The sequence below is a fragment of the Vidua macroura genome, chromosome 8 (genome assembly GCF_024509145.1).
Source record: "Vidua macroura isolate BioBank_ID:100142 chromosome 8, ASM2450914v1, whole genome shotgun sequence".
NCBI classification, from domain to species: Eukaryota; Metazoa; Chordata; class Aves; order Passeriformes; family Viduidae; genus Vidua; species Vidua macroura.
Genome location: NC_071578.1, coordinates 11,617,932 through 11,638,704, shown reverse-complemented (window position 1 = coordinate 11,638,704; position 20,773 = coordinate 11,617,932). Strand labels below are relative to the sequence as shown.

At 41.1% G+C, this 20,773-nt stretch overlaps 1 protein-coding gene and 1 long non-coding RNA gene across 2 annotated transcripts in view; one reads left to right on the top strand and one right to left on the bottom strand.

Moving 5' to 3' along the window:
- The window catches only part of SORCS3 (sortilin related VPS10 domain containing receptor 3), a 265,016-nt gene that overhangs the window by 57,168 nt on the left and 187,075 nt on the right, over nt 1-20,773 (top strand). The window lies entirely within an intron of this gene.
- LOC128810670 (uncharacterized) lies at nt 43-10,709 on the bottom strand. The gene is made up of 3 exons (XR_008438104.1): nt 10,497-10,709; nt 6,545-6,610; nt 43-115 (listed from the first exon to the last, which is right to left on the bottom strand). It is a non-coding gene; the product is annotated as an uncharacterized LOC128810670 (long non-coding RNA).

Sequence of the window (20,773 nt, the reverse complement as noted above, 5' to 3'; positions counted from 1 at the left end):
GGTCATACAAAGAGTGTAGTTTCCAGAGGTGTTCTGTCTCACCCCTGCTGACCTGCTGCCACACTGAATCAGTGCTGCCGTTCCGTGATCATGACACTCTGCTTTATGGTCATCACTGGAAGGCAAAAATGTAAACAATCATAAGCCCTATGCAATCATAATCCATGTATTAAAGCCATGCTGAAGACCACTTTATAATTTTCATCACAGCAGAATCAAGGCCCCTCATTCTCCCTTGGAGCAGAAGTAAACAGCTTTAGGCCTCATGAGCATTAAATGTCTCTTGGACAGATGAGCTAATTTTTGTTGTGGCAGAGCAGTGCATGACCCAGTTTCAAGGGATGTAAATTGTTCATGTCTCCAGACACTAGTGAATAATGCAGAGTTGGACCTCTTCTTGGGCTGGCTTTCTGATATTAATGAGACCCATTTGTTTTTTCCCGAGTGGAAATGGAATGAGAACACATGCCTTAATTGTGTCTAGGTATGAAAGATGCTACCTTGTTCTTTTAAGAGCATGAAAGAAGTAAACCCCTTCCACTCCTCTTACTAAAGACACCAAGCATGATCCAGAACAGAAACTTCTTGAGTTTTGGAAGTCAGTTTTGGACAAGCAACTCCTATGGCACAGAGCCTCCACAGCAATCTTTCTTCAGGAATGGGTGCATAGATGGTTTTACCAGAGATTTGTGGGTGGAAAAAATGGCTGTGGCAGTGTCTCCTGCTCACTGTGGAAAAAAGGATCTGGGTCTACATAAGAGCACCTAATTTAGGATGTTGAAGTGTGGTGTGGCACAGCATTGGTAAGAGGAAGCTTGTCTAGAGCTTAGAGCCTTTCTTAGGGTTAACATTTTGTTCACTGGGACTTTTAGTGAAAATAAGCCTCTGTTTTGCTTAATATTAGCCCCTCTTCTGGTTGCCAGCAGTGAGGGCTGTGAAGTCAGGAGAGAGCACCCTCCATTCTGGCTGTGCATTTTATACATTTTTATGCATTTTGTAGTAAAGGCAAATTGAACAGTCTGCTGCCCCAGGCTCTCTCTTTGGGTTGCAGAGAGATGTGTCACTTCCATGGTCACAGTCAGCTTGGGTTTGCAATTCTGTTGGTAATGTGGGATTACCAATTGCTTGTTCCTTCAGATCAGCAAATTTTACAAGATTGGTTGGCACAGGGCTTTGGTAACCACCTGTAAGTCTCTTTGGTTTTTTTTTTGCTGAAGTAACATTGGCTTATATGAGTTGACAGGTGGCTGTATATGGGATGACGGGTTTGCTGCAGCAGCTGTTTTGTTTACATGTGTGTGTGAAACACCAGTATTACCACCCTTGAGAGTAAAATGGTAGAGAGTCCTAACCTTACCCCCTCATGCCTGGGTCTTGCATTTGCGCAGCTCTTCTTGCTCTGAAATATTTACTGGGAAATTCTACATTCTTCTACCTCTTCCCTGGGCACAAACACACCCACGCTTGACCTAGACAAGAGCATATTCAGGAACAGCAAGTTCCTTCCATGAAAAGGAAAAATGAACAATGCAATAAGTGAGTCACCTTATTGTTTGGATACTGAATTATTTAACTCCATGCACATCATTAACATATCATTGACCACAGCAGAGTTTGACAGGTATATTAACTTCATTCTGTTTGCTTGTAAGAGAACAGATGGGGGCTGGTCAGCCTCATATGGCAGGATAAAAGGCCTCAGAAACTCAGTAAGATATGAAACATTAAGGAGAATTGGACATTAAGTTAGAGTTCAGGCTGAGTTTTCTTACAAGTAGAAGTAATAAAATATACTTTTATTATTTTAATGATGATGACATGGCTTGAATTGCAAAGGTCACTCTGAGATCTAGAGGAGGAAAGAAAAGAGTATGATCAAGAGAACAACTCTTTTTATCATCTTTGCCATTATCTACTACCAAGGTTGCATTCTTCTTGTGCCAAATGGTTATAGCACCAGGCAGGTCTGCAGAGTGATTTAGTGTATTACTTTGTATGTACCTATGATTTTGTTTGTGAGACAGTTAAGTGTGTGCTAAAAGAACTGGTTTTCAGGGTGGTGAGCGTGCACAGTTCCAGCTGGCAGCAAGGGAGGGCATCTAACAGATCAAGTGTAGACTCTTCCATGCACAAAGAGACTTTGTGTGCTCTGGTTCATGGTAGCATCTCTCCTTGCTCTTGTGCAGAAGGACTGGGAGCCAGTATCTTTCCATAATGGTTGCATCCTATTTGTGGTGTCAGAAACACCAACAACTAACCATGGTATCCTCCTGCTTTAGAACTGCTTAGAGCTCCTTTATGACCATTTTATCCTGGTGTTTTGGGTTCCTTGACGCACAGGATGGCATTTCACCTGCCTTTCACAGGATGAAGTACTAGAAAAAGGAAGGGGGGTGACACCCAGTGCTACAGGTAGATCCAGGTCTCTTTGGGATATTCTGCGGGATCTGAGATACATCTTTAAAGTCATCCTTGGCAATGTGGTTGAAGAACAGCTGGAAATTTGGCTCTTCTGTTTTTTCACCAGCTCCCATGGCCCTTTGTGTATTAATAGCTGGAACAATCCTCTTTTGGCACAGAGGGTGTGAAATGTTGTCATTAGAGCAGGTTAGGAATTCGGTGGTGAGCTTTGTGTTGAATGCTGTTTCCAGTGCCTGGTCTGTTCATTCCTTTAGGGTTTTCAATCTACCTGTCAGCTCCTTATTTATTATTTGTAGCTTTCTGTTCTCCAAATGTTGACATTTTCTAAAAGAAGAGTGTAGGAAGAGAGCTGGCCTTCCTAAGAAGTGAGTTCTACAAAGAGAAGTAAAATACAGTAATGAAGGAAGGAAGAGAGAGAAAGAAAGAAAGAGTGCGGGGTGGGAGGGTTGGGGGGGGAGGGAAGAACAGAAATCCATTTTTGATCATGGTAGTGTGAGAAGTCAGGAAGCAGTGCTGCAAGCCTGGATTAAGTGAGAAACCTGCCCATATCATGTTTACATAAGGCAAACACTAAAGTTATTACATTAGTTAAACTGGCAAGAGAGCTACCCTTATTATTAATCTAATATTGCAGTGTCTGGAATTCAGGTAATTGTGCCTATGGCAGACACTTCTGAAAGTTCATGCTTGACTAATACTTCTGGGGGACAAAACCTGACAAGAAATGAATTACCTTAGATACAACGTTCACTTCATAGTCAAGGTCCTCTACATCCATCATTTGACACAAAGCTCCTGTTCCTGAATCTGAGTATGTGCTTGAGCTCTTTCTCATTTTATGTGCATTTTTATTCACTTGCCCACATACACAAATACACATCTTCCTAGCCTCTGTGATTATACAGAAAACGTCAGAATGGGAAATGAAGCATTAGCTATCTCCCCAGGACTTCAGGCAGCTGGAGTGAATAATTTTCAGAGGTTTGAACAAGCTTGTTCATTAAGTGAGGTGTTAACCCTGAAATTTGCAGATGACCAATTAAGCACCCATAATGACTCACAAGTGACAGTTTTAGCAAAAACACCCAGATAATTTGTAGAGTCATGAACTCGTCCTGTTGGAAGCTCTGTGCAGCACAGGATAGAAATATTTGGGTACTTCTTGTTCATCTATACATGTAGCTTTAGTAAAGCAAATGCAGAATAGTTAGGGAAAAATAAAGCCCATACAGAACAATCTGTGAATACAAATAATGATGATCATTCAGGGTCTCAGTTGGTCTAGTTAGATGGGATATGGATTAACTGGACAATATATGACAGAATCCAGGACTTTTTTTTCACAGTGTTGGTCTATCTTGCTCTAGAATGTGAAATAATGTATTGCATGGAAACCTGTGCTCTGAATTGTCCATCTGTGGATAGACTTACCTTGATTACATGTGTGTGGCTGTTTGAGGGTGAATAAGCCTGGTCCCAGTCCCTGTACCCCACCTCTGTTGTAATTAACACCGGACCAGAACAATAAAAGTCTAACTCAAACCTGGCTGCACTAGAAGGATTTGCTGTCATGTGGTCTGTTCATTGAAGGTTTTGTGGCTTCATACACAAAGACAAATGTTAGTGGGTGAGTACCACCTCATATGGTGAGGATAAGCTCTTGCCTGGGGTATGACAACCTCCTAGTACCATCCAAGGCCAGTCAGAGATACCCTCCTGATGCCACCCCTGCCCACATTAAGGCAAGAGCTGGCAAATTCCACTTTTGTGGGACTGGAAAGTGTAACCAAACACTGAGAATGGAAGAGGAAGCAAGATTGTTTTAACTGCCAGAAGAAAGTATAGCTCTGAATCTGTAATAAAACTGAAAGTCTGGTGCAGATCATGTGAGTTACGCAAGGCAGAAACAACCACGAACTTGGGTGGCTGTGAGTCAAATTTACTGTAATCCCCTCCTTATTCTAGGCATGCTTTTAAACAACTGACCCAAGACATCAGCTATCTTGGACACAGCTGATCATTTTAGCCAAGGAAGTAACCCTCTAACTCTGTTATGATGGCATATGTTTATCCTTTTGTAGAGGGATGGAGAGGATTTACTCTGGTGGAGTGCTGTAAGCAGCAATTTGAAAGAGGAGTTTTCATTTTCCTCTCTGTTTGGAGGCAAAAGGGAATGGCACATTTAAATGAAGGTTGACAACCCATTAGCCAAGAACTGGTAGTCCATTATATCAAAAAGGTAGGACAAAGCAGTCCAGGAGAAAATGCTGAATCTAGGCTTAATGTCAAAGCTTTGAACAGAGATAAAAAGTAAAGAGAATCAGAAGGCTGGAAAGATCCAGTTTATCTCTTCTATTGCAAACACATCTGGTTGAGCAAGGGTGGCCAAAGACACTGTCACCTTGCATTCCTGGCACCTGGTAGGCAGAGGTTTGCCCTGGTTGTCAGTAGGACAGGATGACACCAAGTCTTGGTGTGGAAGGCTGAGGGAACTTGTTTTCACCCCAACAGTAGGCAACTAAGCAGTACTTGTTCTTTAATTGCTGATAGAAACCTGACTGGTGAAGCTGATGTATTAAATATATCACAGACCAGACTCAGCTTTGGTCAAGGAGGACCCATTTTCTGCTGAAATTAATTAATTACAATCAATGTAAAATTAAATTATCTGGAAGCAGTGAGAGCAATTAGTTCAGCAGCTCATGCTTTCTTTGGCTTGTTGGAAGACACAGGTTGTGCATGTGTGTGTGAAATGGGTTCATGGAACACCTGACGCTGCTGTGGTGCAGGAGATGAACTTTTCCCTTACTCCCTTGCTTACAACAAACTGTGGGTCACACCTGCACCTTCTTTTCAGCTGTAATTGCACAGCCACAGCCACTCACAGTGCCAGGGCCTGGGAAGAAATTAGTTATAAAGCAACAGCCAAGTAAAGGAGGGCTAAACAGCTTAGTGTGCCCACAGGGAATCTGCAGGACTTCCCACAGGCTGGCACTGCTGTTGCAAAGTACCTGTTGTCCTGCTGCCTGTTGCTATTCTGAAAACATGCTCTTGCTCTGAGCAGCTTTTGGGGGAACTCACACAGCTAAACGTGGTATGATTTATCCTTTTCCATAACACAAAGAAAAAAAGTGTATAAAGATACAGGAAGGTTTCAGACGAGCTCCCTCTATTATAAGCCATTTCTTAACAGCCAGGACACCAAATAAATGCCACATATACACTGAATTTAATGCACACATGCGATCACCAACCTCAGGGTTTTGAGCAGCCTGATCTATTAGTAAATCTGTTGTGCATGCTCCATGCAGAGTCAGCTGTTAAAAATGAGAACTTCAGTAACTGTGTCCCCTATTTACTGTGGCCTTTTGCTGCTCAGAGATTGCAATTTCCTTTTGCTTGAAGCTACATACAGTGAAAACTGGAGTTTATCCCCAGTGCTTTCAGATGTGATTGCCTTCTTTGTAGGTTAAAATTCAGCCAGCTGGTAAAGCAGGGGCTTTTGCTAAACCATCAGCTATGCTATTACATACCTTTGGGAAAGTTGCAGCACAGGGAAAAAGAGGAGAGTGCAAGAAGTGTCCTATGGAATTATGCTCTTAAAAATGTATTGAGGATCAGTTACAATGATGCCATTTTCCAAGCTTATTACCTTTACAAGATTTATGTGATGCCATCTTCTAGTTTCATTATATATTTTGTCATTAAAAAAAGCCTAACCAATAAACTGATAACAGACTACTTCCCAAAAACCCATCAGACCAATCCACATGCCACCAAAACCTGCACTGGAACTTTAACCTCATAAAAACTGGAAAAACATAGCTATGAACTTTTCCTTCAGATTCCTCTCTTATATTGCTTTAATTTTTCATCCTTTTAAAGTCTACTAATAGGGCTTTTTTGTTTTCTTCTGAACATCCTTTTTTGGCAGATGCATAAATAAATATGTATTCAAAACAACAATAAATACTGTTAGGCAGTTGTATATGCCCTAGGATCTTCCACCAGATGAGTGTACATTTGTAAAGCAGTAACAGAAATATTCTTGTATAATCCAATACTTTAAAAAGCCCCAAAATGTACATGGAAGTCAAAGCAGAAGGTAAGAGTTCTTGTCTACCTCTCCTGTTGAAAGATTTCATCTTCTCTCTGTGTGTCTGTCTTGTGTGCCCTGGGTAACTGCAGCCTGGCGGGGGAGAAATAATGGGTCGAGCATCCACGTGGAAAGGAAAAAAAAATACAAACAAACCAGCTTCAGATGTTTGCTGATGAAAACAAAGTTTCTGTGGAAGTAAGGGAATTTCTCAGATCAGCTGATTTGCATAGTCTGGGGTTCCCAGTGGACAGACATCCATGTGGCAGAACCTAAACCACACCAGCACAGCTGGTAAAAGCGGGTGGTGTCAGCAGAGAGGCTGACCCTGAATGGTCATGCAAAATTGATTTGTGCTCTTACTTTTGGAGATGGGTCCCCCTGAGCCAAGGCTGATGCACACTGGCAGGGAGTGATGCATAGGCAACTTGTTCTGTGCTGCATATCTGTTGTGACAGAAAATAAATGACTTGTTCTCTACTCTTGTCAGGCTAATGCTTTCCGTGGGCACCAGAGAGAAGGGGAAAAAAAAGGGAGAACCACAATTAAAAAATGTGGCCAGATATGTGTCATTTTTGACACTGTCACAATAAGGTTAGTGTCTGAGTAGCTTAAGCTGCCTAGAAATGAAAAGTCAGGTACAGAAACTTGGGTTAAATTTATCACCCCAAGTGATGGTAAGAACCAGAACCTGTCTAGCAAGTTACACTGTCTCCTTCCCTTATGGATATAAATTAACTGCATTATAGGCCACATAAATTGCATTTGTACCACACAGATTTGTAAGGGCTGTATATCAGGAAGGACTGTCTTCTCTGCTAATGACAAAGTTGCTTTGGTCTTTTCAGAGCTTGACATATTGAGGCATAATCCAGCTTATTTCTTTGTTCTTTCTCCAGCATTGTCATCTTGTCCTTGATTATTTTGTTTGCTCAGTGACCGTGTTTTCTTCTTGCATCCCATCTTCCTGCTTCCTTTCTAAGCGAGGACAGAATGACAGTGAGTCTTGATGTGTGGCATATTTGACAGGGGCTCTTTTAATCCCATTGCTGAAATATCTGTACAACTATGTAGCACTGAATTTGTTCACTAAAATATTTCTTGAGGACTGGAAGGGAATCAGGTTGGTCTGGAGGAGGAAGAAAAGGAAGGTAAGACTAGATTGGGCTCTCATTTGCTTGCATTTGGACCTGTAAACTTCTCTGCTGTGTCCTCTGCATTTTCATTGGGGCCACTTAGACCAGCAGACTTTATTGTATTATCTTTTACTTCTGAAACAAAGATCAGACACCAATCCAGCCTCACTGTACTTGAAAAGGGTATCAGAACCCTATTTAATACCCTGAATGCTAAGAAGTGGGCTTCCTGCTTTGAGACTTGTGGGTCAGGCCCTTTTGTACTGTGTGTGCAGTGTACTTGACTCTGGTTTTCCTTAGGGCACTGTCTCACGATAGGCAATAATGAAATACTTGCTCCTGCCATGTTCTTAGGGCACAAACCCAGACTGGACTTGATTCTCACTCATTCTATCTCACTACTATTGTCTTGCTTCATGCTCTCAGCTTCTACCAAACTGGTTCTATTCTTTGTCCCATCCCAGAGGTGTGTTCATCTTTCCTTCTAAGGGAAGCCATTATCTCCTAAAAATCACTTTCTGCACAGCAATCCTGACAACATTACCTTCTCTGGCCTGGCTGAAAATACACAAACATTTACTTTAACTTTCCCCCTGCCCTAACTTGTTCTCACTCCTGTCAATCTCTCCTTCAGTAACTCATCTCCACAATGCACTGAGGATGGGTTTTGCAGAGTGTTTCCAGAAAGAAAATCCTCTGCTGCTTCAATGAGCAGGATTATATGTAGCAGGCAAGATGCACAAAGTAATCCTTGCAGTGCACTCAGTGCAAGTAAGACCTCAGCAGTAGCTCTGTGGCCAGTCTAAGTTCACTTAAAGAAAGATAAAGATCATTTTAAGAGACTCTCTCAGAGAAAAATGGAGATACTCAAACACCCGGCTTACAAGGAAAACTTGAATGGATGGGAATTGTTCAGCTAAAGAAGAGGAAACTGCAGAGTGATGATAAAATGAATGGAAAACACAGCTCTTTAAGGTAAACAGGTGTGGTTTTTTTTTTTTTTTTTTTTTTGTTTTTTTTTTTTTTTTTTTTTTTTTTTTACTTTTATCTGTGAAGCATCGGATAAGCAATCATATATTTATATATTTAAAATACAGCAAAACAGAGAAAGTTAAGTTATATTAAAAAGCTTATAGTGAGTAAAGCCATATATAGCTCCCTGGGAGGTGTTCTTTCTTGTATCAGAGATCACTAGAAACGGACCAGGCAAATATCTCTTGGGAGTGATTCAGAGGAATTTTACATCCTGCCTGGGGAATGAAGGTTGGTTAGACAGCATCTCCAGAGCTCACTAATTTAGTTGTTCTGCACTTCCAAACCTGAATGATCCTCCAGGTTTGTCACTTGTTGCAGCAGTGGCAGCAGGTTTTGGTTCTAGTTGCATCTCTCTGTGAGTGTCAATAAAATCTTGATCTGCAAGAATCATTGTGTAGCTTAACCTCTCCTTCAGTCCTGTTAAATAACAAGAACTCTGATACAACTGCATGCAGGCTTTTGAGACAGAAATACCATATAATTCTGTCAGATAAGGCCTGGCATCATTTTCATGGGTTTTCTTTAGGGAAAGGTACGAGTACTTTCTGATTGCTATACATATAGGTACAAGTTTTCAGTCTTTTTCTGGAAAATAGGAAGCACTTCAAAACTGGGTCCCTCTAAGCCACTGTATCTAAAGGAAATAATTGTATTTTTGCACTGTGGGATAACACTGCAGTAAGTAAGCGAGTAATTGTATTTTTGCACTTTTCTGTGGGATAACACCGCAGCTGTGGTGATTACATTTTTACTTCAGACTGTGGGAAGAATGATAAGATAAACAAGTGTAAGCAGGCCATGCAGGAGAAGCTGCAGTGAGGATTGAACTAAGCTCTGTTTGGCAGGGGGACAAATGGAAACTGCCCTTGTGTGGTGGTAAGAGCAGTGTGTGGGGGGCAGAGGCAAGAGTGAATTTCCAGCTGGGTAGGAGAGCTGAGCTGTGTCAGCACAGAAAGGGGTGGGAGAGCAGTGAGGGAGGTCAGCCTGACTGGAGATGGAGTCAGATGGGGCTCTGATTTCTGTCTTCCTAGTGGGGCTTGCTTCTGTGTAGCATAGGGTAGTTCCTAGATGTCCACTGGATCTCCTGGTATTTCCACTTTGTTGCGAGTAGTATCCTAGTCCAAGCTTGAAAGTCAACTCATTTTACCACCTTGTAGCTGGGACAAGTAAAAGGTACTTCACTTGTGTGAGCTGTGACAGCTTGTGGCTGTTGCAGATAGCTCTCTAAGCTGCTTAGCTCAGTTCTGCTCAGGTGTCTGTTGCCAAAGCTTGCTTCTGATGTCCAAATGTAATGAAGCTGGAACAGTGACAGTACACTATGAAAATCTCCCTTGTTTGTCAGTTCTGCTTTTTTTTTTTGCAAACTCTCCTCCATCTAAAGCTGTAGTTCCACAATGTCCACGTTGTGTTAGTGCTCTCTGATGTTCCTGTGAAGTGAGCCAGTCCCTGCAGCCCCAATGGGCTGGGCACCCAACAGCTTTGTGCAGGATGGCAGTACTAGCTGGCAGCAGTCTGGGGCTGCACCTCAGGTGTTCATTTAAAAGATGACTGGAAGCAACTGTAAGAAATCAAATATGGGCAAGACAGAGGGGACTTAGCATTCCCCTTCTAGCAGCTTTTAGAAACTGCATTCAATTGTCAATGCACCGTATTTTCTTTATACTTATGTTTGATGTGTCAAACTCTGCATCTTTAGGTGCTGCATTCCTTAAGAGGAGCCCCAGAATAATCTTAAATTGTATACATCTTGATGATTTTTAAGTGCACAGTGGCAAAGAAAGCCTGATCTGACTTTAAAGCAAACTCACCTTTTCCAGTCTGAGCACAGAGCTCTCTCCTGACATGGTGCCTATATCAGGCAGTCACTTCTTGGGCTGTGTAAATGCCAGGCACACAGACAAATCTGTGTGATCTCCAAATTGCAGGACTTCCATAGAAGAGGCTGAGTTGCAATAGAGGGAATATGAAACCACTTCTATGTTCTAAAGAGGCAGTTTGTTGTATCCAATGTGTTTTGACAGGTAAGTGCTATCTCAGCCAGTCTTGGACGTTGCCAGGAGACACTTCAGGTATAATTAGGGGTGTAGGCTGCAGTTCAAAGCTGGCTATTGTTCGTTTGTTCTGCTGCTGTGGCAAATGGGCTTTGAGTCACAAAGACATTGCCAAGGTCTGCACTGTCTGTCCATAGATCTCCATAAGATATTGCTTACATGACCATGAAACTTGCAATGGTTGGACATCTATCTAGCTACCTCCAAGGCTGGTTCTTGCCACATGATCCATGACTATTGCTCAGTTGATAGAGAAGAATATTATGCCCTTGTAATGAACAAGATGGTTGTATTTAAGAATGCCCTGAGGTGATAGATCTTTACCACACATTAATGGAGCAGCAGGTGATCTTTACTTTCTAGGCATGCTGCAAAAACCACTTGAGTAGCAGTAAAAGAATTATGGTCTTGTGGGTGGAAAGATTTTTGATTCACAGTCTGGCGAAGTTTGTTGTCTGGCAGATTGGCTGCCAATAAACTGGTGAAAATGTGGCCTTGAAATAGGTAAGGATTAGCCTTTTGTCTTCCACACATCTCTGTGTGTCTTCCAATCATCCCTGTGCACAGATGTCCAGATACTCCTGCTTACTCAACAAATGCACCCTGCAAAGCCTCATTTATTACACACCTTTAGCAGACTGAATTCCAGGAGCCTTTGAAATCTATAGGATTAAATGTGATATGGGCCAGCAGGGAGAAAGAGGCACCTACTATATGTGATAAGAGATAGTGTTTCCAAGGGTTTCTTTTCCCCTGCTTTTTAACAATTTGTTTGTTTACCAGAAAGCAAATTGAGTGATCTGAAATTAAATTTGCATCTGCTTGATGGAATGAGGAAACTGCTTTATTTATGTTTACCAGATTAAGTTAAGTGAATGGGGTATTTTGTTCACTTTGCTTTTATTTTTCAAAGGCATGTTCCTGTTTAAATTTGAGTGAACTTGGTTCTGAAATAAAATTCTGAAATAGAAAAATCAAGCTCCATAAGAAACCATTGTGGAGGCCAGATAGCCTTATCAGCTACTCTTTAGCATGGGCCTTATCAAACATTTTGAAGCAGTCTTGCTTTCAGTCTTTCCAATAGGAGAGTTTATTATGTTGGGCTGAAAAAAGGACTGTTTCTGTACCAGACCTAGGAAGAACATCACAATCTGGGGGTTTGGGATACAGAATTTCAGTGCAGAATTTCTGCTGCATCTAACTTTGCAGAGGAAGTGCTCCCAGCATGACCTTGGCTGCTTTGGGTGGTACTGCTGGGGTGGTGCTGCTCTGCCCTGTGGGGTTGCTGTATGTGGGGAGGATGTGTAGAGGTGGCTCCACACGGAGCTCTCTGGATTTTGATAGTTCATTTGCATCTGCCCCAAGCTGTGTTATGACCTATTAGACTCTCTCCAGAAGGGGGTTTCCATAAACAGACGCTACATTTTGATTTACTGTGACTTCTCTTTTTTTTTTTTTTTTTTTTTTTTATATGAGGAATAGGGACAGGAGATATTTTTATAGTGATGAACTATCTCAAGAAAGAGAGGAAGGTGTGTTACAGGATAGACACAAGGTCCTCTGGTTTTACTGTTGTGTGTGCTTCTCATGTTGATCAATGGTGTCTCTATCTGAAGGGAGCAGAACTCAGCTGTAGTCATTTAGATTGGGTTTGCAGATCTCTTGGTCCAGCTCCTGCTCAGATCAGCTTCAAAGGTTGAAGAAGTGATGTTAGATAAAGCTGCTCAGAGCCTCATCCAGTCAAGTTCTGAATTCCTCCAAGTACAGCGATATCTCAGCCTCCCTGGGCCCTTGATTTAGTGGTGAATCAGCTTAATTGTGAAGGACTTTTTCTTCTCCTTTATAGCTTGCTGGAAATTCCTTGGTGCCACTGCCTGCCAGGAAGGTTGGTCCTTGTTTGAAAGACTTGATATCATTTTTTGTGATGATGACTCAGAAGTCTGGGGAGATCATAGATAAGGAAAGTAAAATAATGCATTCCTGAGCTATTACTGTTCCTGAACAGGGCCAGCAGCTTTCAGTTTGAAGGCTGCACAGTGAAAGTAAGATTAATTTTCTGCTCATCTCCCTGTTTCATTAAATTCCTGGTCTCAGCAACAGATTCATTTTGGACTATTTTCTGTTCTTGTTGCCATCTTTGTCATTGGAATGGGATATCAGCATGTTAATGCCTCATATAACCTATGAATGATGGTAGAGCACAGTCGCTCTTTGACATTTTCAATGCCCTGTAATTTCATTATCTGGTCATTCTTCCCTTCCCCTGCAGTGTAGTGTGTCTGACATGGTGATTGCCACTTCTAATGTCTTTTTCTGGTACTACTTCCAAAGATTTTCCTCTGTCATTATGGGTGCTTTGCCTTTCTTAAAAGCAAGGTAATTCTTCAGGTGAAAAAGGACTTTATCTTGCATCCTCAAACTGTATTATTTTTCTTGTGGCAGAAATAATAAATTGCTGCTTCTTTGCAATTTTCATCCTGAAGGATTTTATAGAACCATGTCAGATACATATGCATCACTCTTCACTGTAACCTGGTCACTTTTCTGAGTGGAATAGGGGAAGTCTGTGTTTAAAAAGTGCCTCCTCATTCGGCTGTGGAGGAGAGAGGTGTTGTGTGTCTGACATGCTCTCGGTGTTCCACTTCAGACAATCATCTTGGCATTTCTCAGATCCCTCATTATTGCAAGGCTGAAGGACAGTGGCAGTGCCCTTGACTTTTCTTTTCCTGTCTTCGTGTGGTATGTTAAAATAAATTTTTTTTGTGGGATATTGCTTTGTTTTGACTTTTGCGGTTAAGGTCTGTCTGAAGTTTGTTCAGATGAGTTGAGAAGTGTCTTGGGATTTGCACGATTTGGGGACACATAAGGTGCTGTGGATTGCTCCAGACAAGGTGTCCTTTTATAGTTCCATCTTCTTATGTAATGAGCCCATGTAATGACTGTGCATGCAGGTGACTGGTTGAAATCCTGCTTGTAAATGTCTCTATGTAGCAAAGACAGTAGAAGTTAGGGCTTGTTTTAGGAAAAAGGTTAGGGCACTCATTAAATGCTTATACTAAGCAGGAAGAATGTGCCCACATTAGCAATGCCTCAGTTAACAGCAGGGAATTTTGTAGTGTGTAACAGTGGGTCTCAGTCATGGATATGTTATATTTTATTAGAGGTTTTGGAAGAGTGTTAGAAGGGGGTTCAGAAGAAACCTCTCAGGGATATAAAATTAGAGATGCAAAACCCAAGAAGTTTCATTTGTGCATGTTCTTGTCCATTGTCCTTGGCAGGGAAGTCTTCTCAAAGCCTTTATCAGGGTCATTACCCATTCACTAGTAACTGTTATTTACAGTTTGCAAAGGCTTTTCTTTGAAGGTTTGAGTGTTAAGAGGCACCTTCTCCCGAGTTCCAACTCTGTTTTGTTGGAAAATTTCATGTGGAAAATGTCACCTTCTTACTGAATCTCTTTTAAAAATTGGTTGTAAAAATTAGATGGCCTAAGGTATGCAGGCTGAAGACTTTTGGTTTCATCACTCGGGATCCATTGATGTTTTAATTAGTGCTAAATGCTGTTGTTTCCACCTTTTCACACAAATTCCTCACGGTGACATTACTGACTCTTCTGGGCACGAAGCAAGATGCTGTTGTGTTTGTTGTGTTTGTTGCTGCAATGCTTTGGATTTAGTCTGGATTGTGGTAGACTTGCTATGATTCTTATGTTTGCAAATCTTGCAATTCCATTCTTCCCTCCCTCCCAGCTGTATCTGAGCTCTTCTGATACACATATTAATTCTTTGTTAATTCTGGACTTTCCATGGGACTGAAGCACTGCACGGAGACTTTCTGAGAGTGGACATACAGCCTGCTATTTAGAGCAAGGACTGACACTGCTTGCAACAAGGACATTTACCTAGACCCAGCCTTGTGTCAAAGCCCCTGCTCTAGTACAGGACACAGTGAGGTTCTGCATTTTGCACTAGAACTGCCGCATGTCCCTATTGAGAGCTGACACAGAGGAGCTGGGTAGAACGAGAGCTGTTTGTGAAGGCTGTAGGCCAGGGAAGGTCAGTCTCCTAACACTCCCCTCTCTTTATTGACTAGAAGGGAATCCAAAGCAGACCGAGCTCCTTGGACTAGCTTTAAACCTTTTTAAAGAGGAAACATTTAAATTTAACGTCTAGAAGAAGCTTTATGGAGCTGACTTTTCAGCCATGCTGAGTAATCTTGCTAAAGAGGCTACCTTGTTTTACAGCTTTAAATCTACTTTGGACAGAATATTAGCAATTATCCCATGGGGGACAATCCTGTTTTTTCTGGATGAGCTAATAGGCTTCTTGCATCTCTAATTTCTATTGTGCTGTGAAGATGTGGATGATTGTTATTAAAGACTGTGAGAAGCAACTGGTCAGCTCATTGTCAAACTGCTATAATTCATGGGTGTTGTACATGGGCTGCAGTTTGCTTTACATTGCAGTCCGTGTCTTCTAAATTGTTTTCATAGAGCTTGGCCAATAAAATTACAGGTTTTTTATGTTCATGCAGATCTCTTGTTTAATCAAGAATGCCACACACGTTGCAAATACAAAGCTATTCTCGAGAAGTGTGTGAATCAAATTGGCTTTATTTTCCTTTATGTTTGAATGTACATACAGTATTCTTGGATGGAAAGGGCTCATGGCATCGGCAAGTGCTTGCAATAGCTGTTCAGGAGTGCTCTGTGCTATTCTGTCTGTGGCATTGCTAATCTGAGGCATCTAAAACAGCCTGAGATAATTTATTGTCTTCTTTCTTGGTAGGGAGAAGAGGGAAAATAATGCAATAGGAATAATTCAAAATCATTATGTATATCTATACATTATATTATATATAATGTATGCATACATGCATGTGTGTAAAGGAAACATAAAAATAAGAGAATATGAGATTTTGTTGTTTTGTTTTAAGGCATTGCTGGCCTCCAAGAGCTAGGGCTTGTGGAAAAAAAAAATGCAACAGTCCATGAGAGATAACTTGAGCTCTGTGATGCACTGGAGGACGCTGGTGCTCTGACAGCTTGGTTTAAAGCTGAGCCCCTGGTGCCTGTTTTTGTGCATCAATTTTGTAATGAGGTCTGCTCTGGCTGCAGGAGTGTTGTGAGGAGCTTGAAGCTGTTGGAATCAGTCTTGTGCTGGTGCAGTTACTAAAGAGATCTGTATCAATTGCCATTTGAAAGACTGGACTGGGGAGTATCTTCATTCTTCTGCGTTCTACATGTGAATTTACAACAGGTTACACTTTTCCAATAACTAGGTTTACTGAAGATTGTCTTTGGAGCTCTTGCTGTCAGTCCTGATGTAAAAAGGTCCCAGAGAAATATTTCTGTTTTGGGAGGTGTTTTAGAAGAAGTAGTTCGTAGATGATCATCTTAGTGAAAGGACAGTCATAAAACATCAGAGGCAAAAATGAGCCTTTGGATATGTTTAGTCTGTCACAGGTACTAAAAGATGTGCTCACCTTGTCCTACATGTCCATCCTGCAGGGTAAGACAAAGAATCTGTGTTGAGTTTATACACTGACACCTCTACTTGAATCAGCCCTCTGGTCCCCAGCATGCTTCAGCCTCTGGTGATGTTCAGAGCTCTCAGCTTTTAGCAGCTCAACACTTTCTAATGAAAAGTGTATTGCTCCTGTGACTTCATGGTACTGATAAAGACAAGACCTTGTGGTGTGACTGGTGAGGGGGAGGAGAGGAGATTATTCTGATGGTAATCCAGGGCTCTTGAGGCAGTAAAGAGGAGATGAAAACTCTCACAGACCTTGCAGAATGGCCATTACAGATCTTGTTTAGTCAATTTGCATTCTTACTTTGTTGTACTGCACAGTCATTCCCTCTTATGTTCCTCGAGGGGCAGAATGATTTTTGGAAGCTTTGAGAAATTTCTGGCACAGCACATAAAACATTCCAATGCAGGAATAGTCAGTGGGACTATCGATGCTCTTTAGAGCCCTTCTGCGGTGATGGGTGGTTTTGATATCTCAATGCAAGGTGCAAGATAACCCTACAGCCCATGTATGTGAAATTCCCTGAAGGTCATCTGGAGACCCTGCAGAGCTGCAAAGGATTTTCAGAGAACATGAGACACTGTCTCTTCTCCCTTTTCTACCTCCAGCTTTTGGGTCCTAGATGTCCTTCTGATGGTGATGCAGGTACTAGAAGAGCAAAGCACTGAGCCTTCCTTTGTTACCCAGAAGTAAAAAGGATCTGTCTCTTAGAGTTTAGCATCCTAAATCTTGATCTTAAAAGCAGCCTTTGTTTAAATGTCAGTCAGCAGTCTCACTTGTCATAAGATTCTCACTTGTCATGATTCTTAGAAGAGATTCTTATAAGACAGTGGCTTGATATGAAGAATGTGCTTCGATTTCTCTGTCTGCTAGAGGGCAAGACTTTTTCAGGTCCATAGAAATAATTTTTTTGATCCCTAATTAAGGAAAGGAGAGAGATCTCACAATGTCAAACCTTCTGAAAGTTTTCTATTGAAGTGAGAGTTGCAGAATGGAGCCAGTAGGTGTCTGACCAACTGTCCCTGTGCCTCAACCAACTGTGAAAGGATTCCAAAAGTTAAGAGAGCTTTGGATTTCTGCAAAGGTGATTTGCCTCTTTTCTCTTATACAATCCATGTACATAATGTAGAATCTGAACTTCTGAGTCTCCTACTTTTACAGCCTGAAATTCTTAACCATAATGTAGCATTAAAGGAAATTGGAATTCAAGTTCCTCTATTTTTCTCAACTTCTCTTTTTTTTTTATAAGTAACAGAACACTTAAGTCTGTAAGAAAAATTGCCCTTGACAGCTTCAGCTGTGCTGTTCCATATCTCCCCATGTAGGCATTAGCACAAGGTATTTCTAAAGTGGGAAAAAAACATTTTCTTTCTCTCTTACTAAGGTCAAAACCAGATGAATGGGTTTTTTTTTCTTAAACACATTCCCACCCCGTCCCCCCCCCGTGAGTTATTTGACTGACACTAAAAATTACAATTGTATTGTGGATCCTCAAAGATTCCTTCATTTTCTCCTACCCCACCATGAGCTGGTGCCAATCTTTCACAGGACAATTTTTTGAGAGCCAGAAGGGGGGTGGGGGGAATATATTAAAAGTTTTACTGGAGAGATGAGGAGGACGTTATATCTGCTGGCTCAGTGTGGTGGATATACACAGAGGAATAATTCCCAGCTCACATTCTGAAAATACCTAGTGAGAGAGATTTCATGTAAGTCTGCTTGGTTACAAAGGGCCCTCCAAAGGAGATAACATCCTGGCTCCAGGGGTGCTTGGCATGAGCAAGAGCTGCTCTGCACAGGAGCAAAGAAATGAAATTGCCCAGACAGAGTGTGTTTTCACAGCAACATATGAAAATTCACAGATGAAAATAATTTTGCTTTACTATTTAATGATACAAGACAAATAATAACAGTAAAAAGCTACTTATGATAGAAGTAGTTCAGCCATTGTAATGATGATGAAATATGTACATGTGACAAATACAGAATAAAAATAAAAACAATAAAGGTGATTAAAATCATGAGTAAAGATTATTTCAAAGGAATATGTGTAGGAAAAGCAGCTGCTAGGGCAGAGTCTGACCTTACCATAGTTGAGCCACTAAGTTTTAAAGTAAGTTTTGTCGCCTGCAGATGAGAACTGCATAAACAGAAGTTCAAGGTCAGGAGAGTGCAGTTAATTGGACAGACCACGTTTTTATTACCTTAATATATAAGATAATCAGATCATTTAATTTTTTTAAAATCTATAATAATGCAAAAATATGTTAATTGGCTATTTAGCACTCAAACTCTTGCTTCTGACCTTTTGTCTATCAAGAGCCCTGACTTGTGCTTGTCTCTTACCTCAGGCACTTTCCTATTCTGTGTGTCCCACTCAGCCTGACTGACCCAAGTTGCCTGTGATACTTACTCATATAATCTAAATGATCACTTTTATTTTTATCTTGTTCTTCCTGTGATGATTCTCATATTTCACCTTCCCTACTGTTTAATTATAAGTACTCTATGTATGCATATTTAAGACCTTGTGATTGCATAATGAATTTCTACAATGATGTTACAGTTGTTTAAAGTGGGTTCTCATATGTGGTGGAAAATCCAATTATTGGATGTTGATAGTTGCAGAACCATAACTCGAACAATTTGTGCATTTTGCCCTTTTTCCCTCTGTGCTACACTTGACATTTGGCAAACTGCAATAATCCTTATTTCCCTGGGATGCTGTGAGAAAGGGAATGAGCCAAAGTCTAAGGTGCTTGGATTGCAGTTGATAAAGATCCAGGAGTGGAAGGTCTTTTAACTGGCCACTAAAAACAGATGTGAGGGTTTATCTCCCAACAGGTAGATTGTTTTCTTCCATGGTAACATCTGTAAAACTCCAACTTTTGGACTGGTTCTCCTGTGCTAGCAGTGAGGCATTTTCACATGAAGTAAGCCTTTGTAGCCATGAGGCTGGAATGCACTTTAAGAGGATATCTACTCCACCTTCTGTCCCTGGAGGGGGAGAGAATCTCTTGCCCATGTACTATCAATAACAACTGTTTGAGTTGCTAATTGGAATCTGAAGAAGATCACTAATATTTATATATGTACATATGCAGGGGAGAGGTGAGAGGGCATATGTGTGGGAGGAGTGACAGTTCCTGAGTAGAACCTGGAGCCCAAAAAGGAACAACTATAACCAGCCTGAAATTTCTTGAAAAATCACCTTTATAGGAAGTTTTTTTTTCCCTCATCCTTTCAGAAATGCCTCAGACACAAAATTTCCCACATAGTTTAGCTTCTTTTATAGAACCAGATACTCTTGCCTGCAAGAAAAACCCTTTCCTGTCCCCTGGCAGTTGATAGGATCTCAAATGGCTATGCTTCCTTACTTTTTTTTTTTTTTTTTTTTTTTTTTTTTAATGAAATTGAGAAGTCCTGTGAAGGTAGTGTACCCATACTTGGAGTTCAAGTCATTCCTTCTTTTCAGGTCTCCCCATGTCAGAAGCTTTAAATGGCCCTTCAGCAGAAATGTGACTGACTCCACAGAGATAAATTGCTGCACAAAATCTGCTGCTTAGCAGATGGTATCAGGAGATAATTGGAATAAGAACTGAGACAGCAAAGTATCTGGAGCCTTTTTTCATTTTCTTCTTGAACTTGGAGGTGTGCACACAGCAGCTTTAAAAGGAAGACGGAGAGGGGAAAAAAGATAAAGTTTTCGAGGCTTTAGAGAGGGGCTTCTTAGAAAGGGGGAAGAACTGGGATAGGTGATCTGGTGTGGGTTGCTGAATCAATAGAAATAAATAATGAGTTCTTTGCTATCACCTCTTATAAGGTATGATAGGGGACCCTTAAATCATATCACTACATGACAGGAGAGATTGTATTTATGTTAAACTGAGTTACACAGAGATAAAGCTCAGGCTTCTGTTATTTTAAGCAATCTAGATGTTTTTTTCTGGTGGGAATCTGTATTTATGTGCAGAAAAACCATCCTGAAAAGCTGGGAAAAATTCTGTGGGGCAAAACTGTGCCTTGTCAGGGGGTTGGATCAGATAATCTGGGGAGTATTTTCTATTTCTGACTTCTCTGACTAATGCTAATCACAAAGGGCTCACAGTGCTGGTGTGTCCACCCTCCCTTCCAGTGTGTTTATTCCTAATTACCACACCTTTTCCAGGCACTCTCTCCTAATTCTGTGTGGCTGATAATTACTTTTATATTACATAGACACAGATGCACATGAGTGTGTGCACTCTCCTGCAGCCTCTGGGACAGGATCCAGCTGCTCTTTAAGGACTGCTGTAGGCATCTCATTTATTTCTTTATTAAGGAGTTTTTGCACAATTGCAATTAGAGCTACAATTTCTGTGTGTGCGTGCACTAAAGGTAAGCATGCAGGTATGAAGGAGATATTCTTGCTGAAACTGAGGCAGGATTTACCAATTTTATTTCTTATTTTCTTGGAAAAAATGTTGCATGAGAGATACTGCCCAATTTTTAATGTGTAGTGGAGA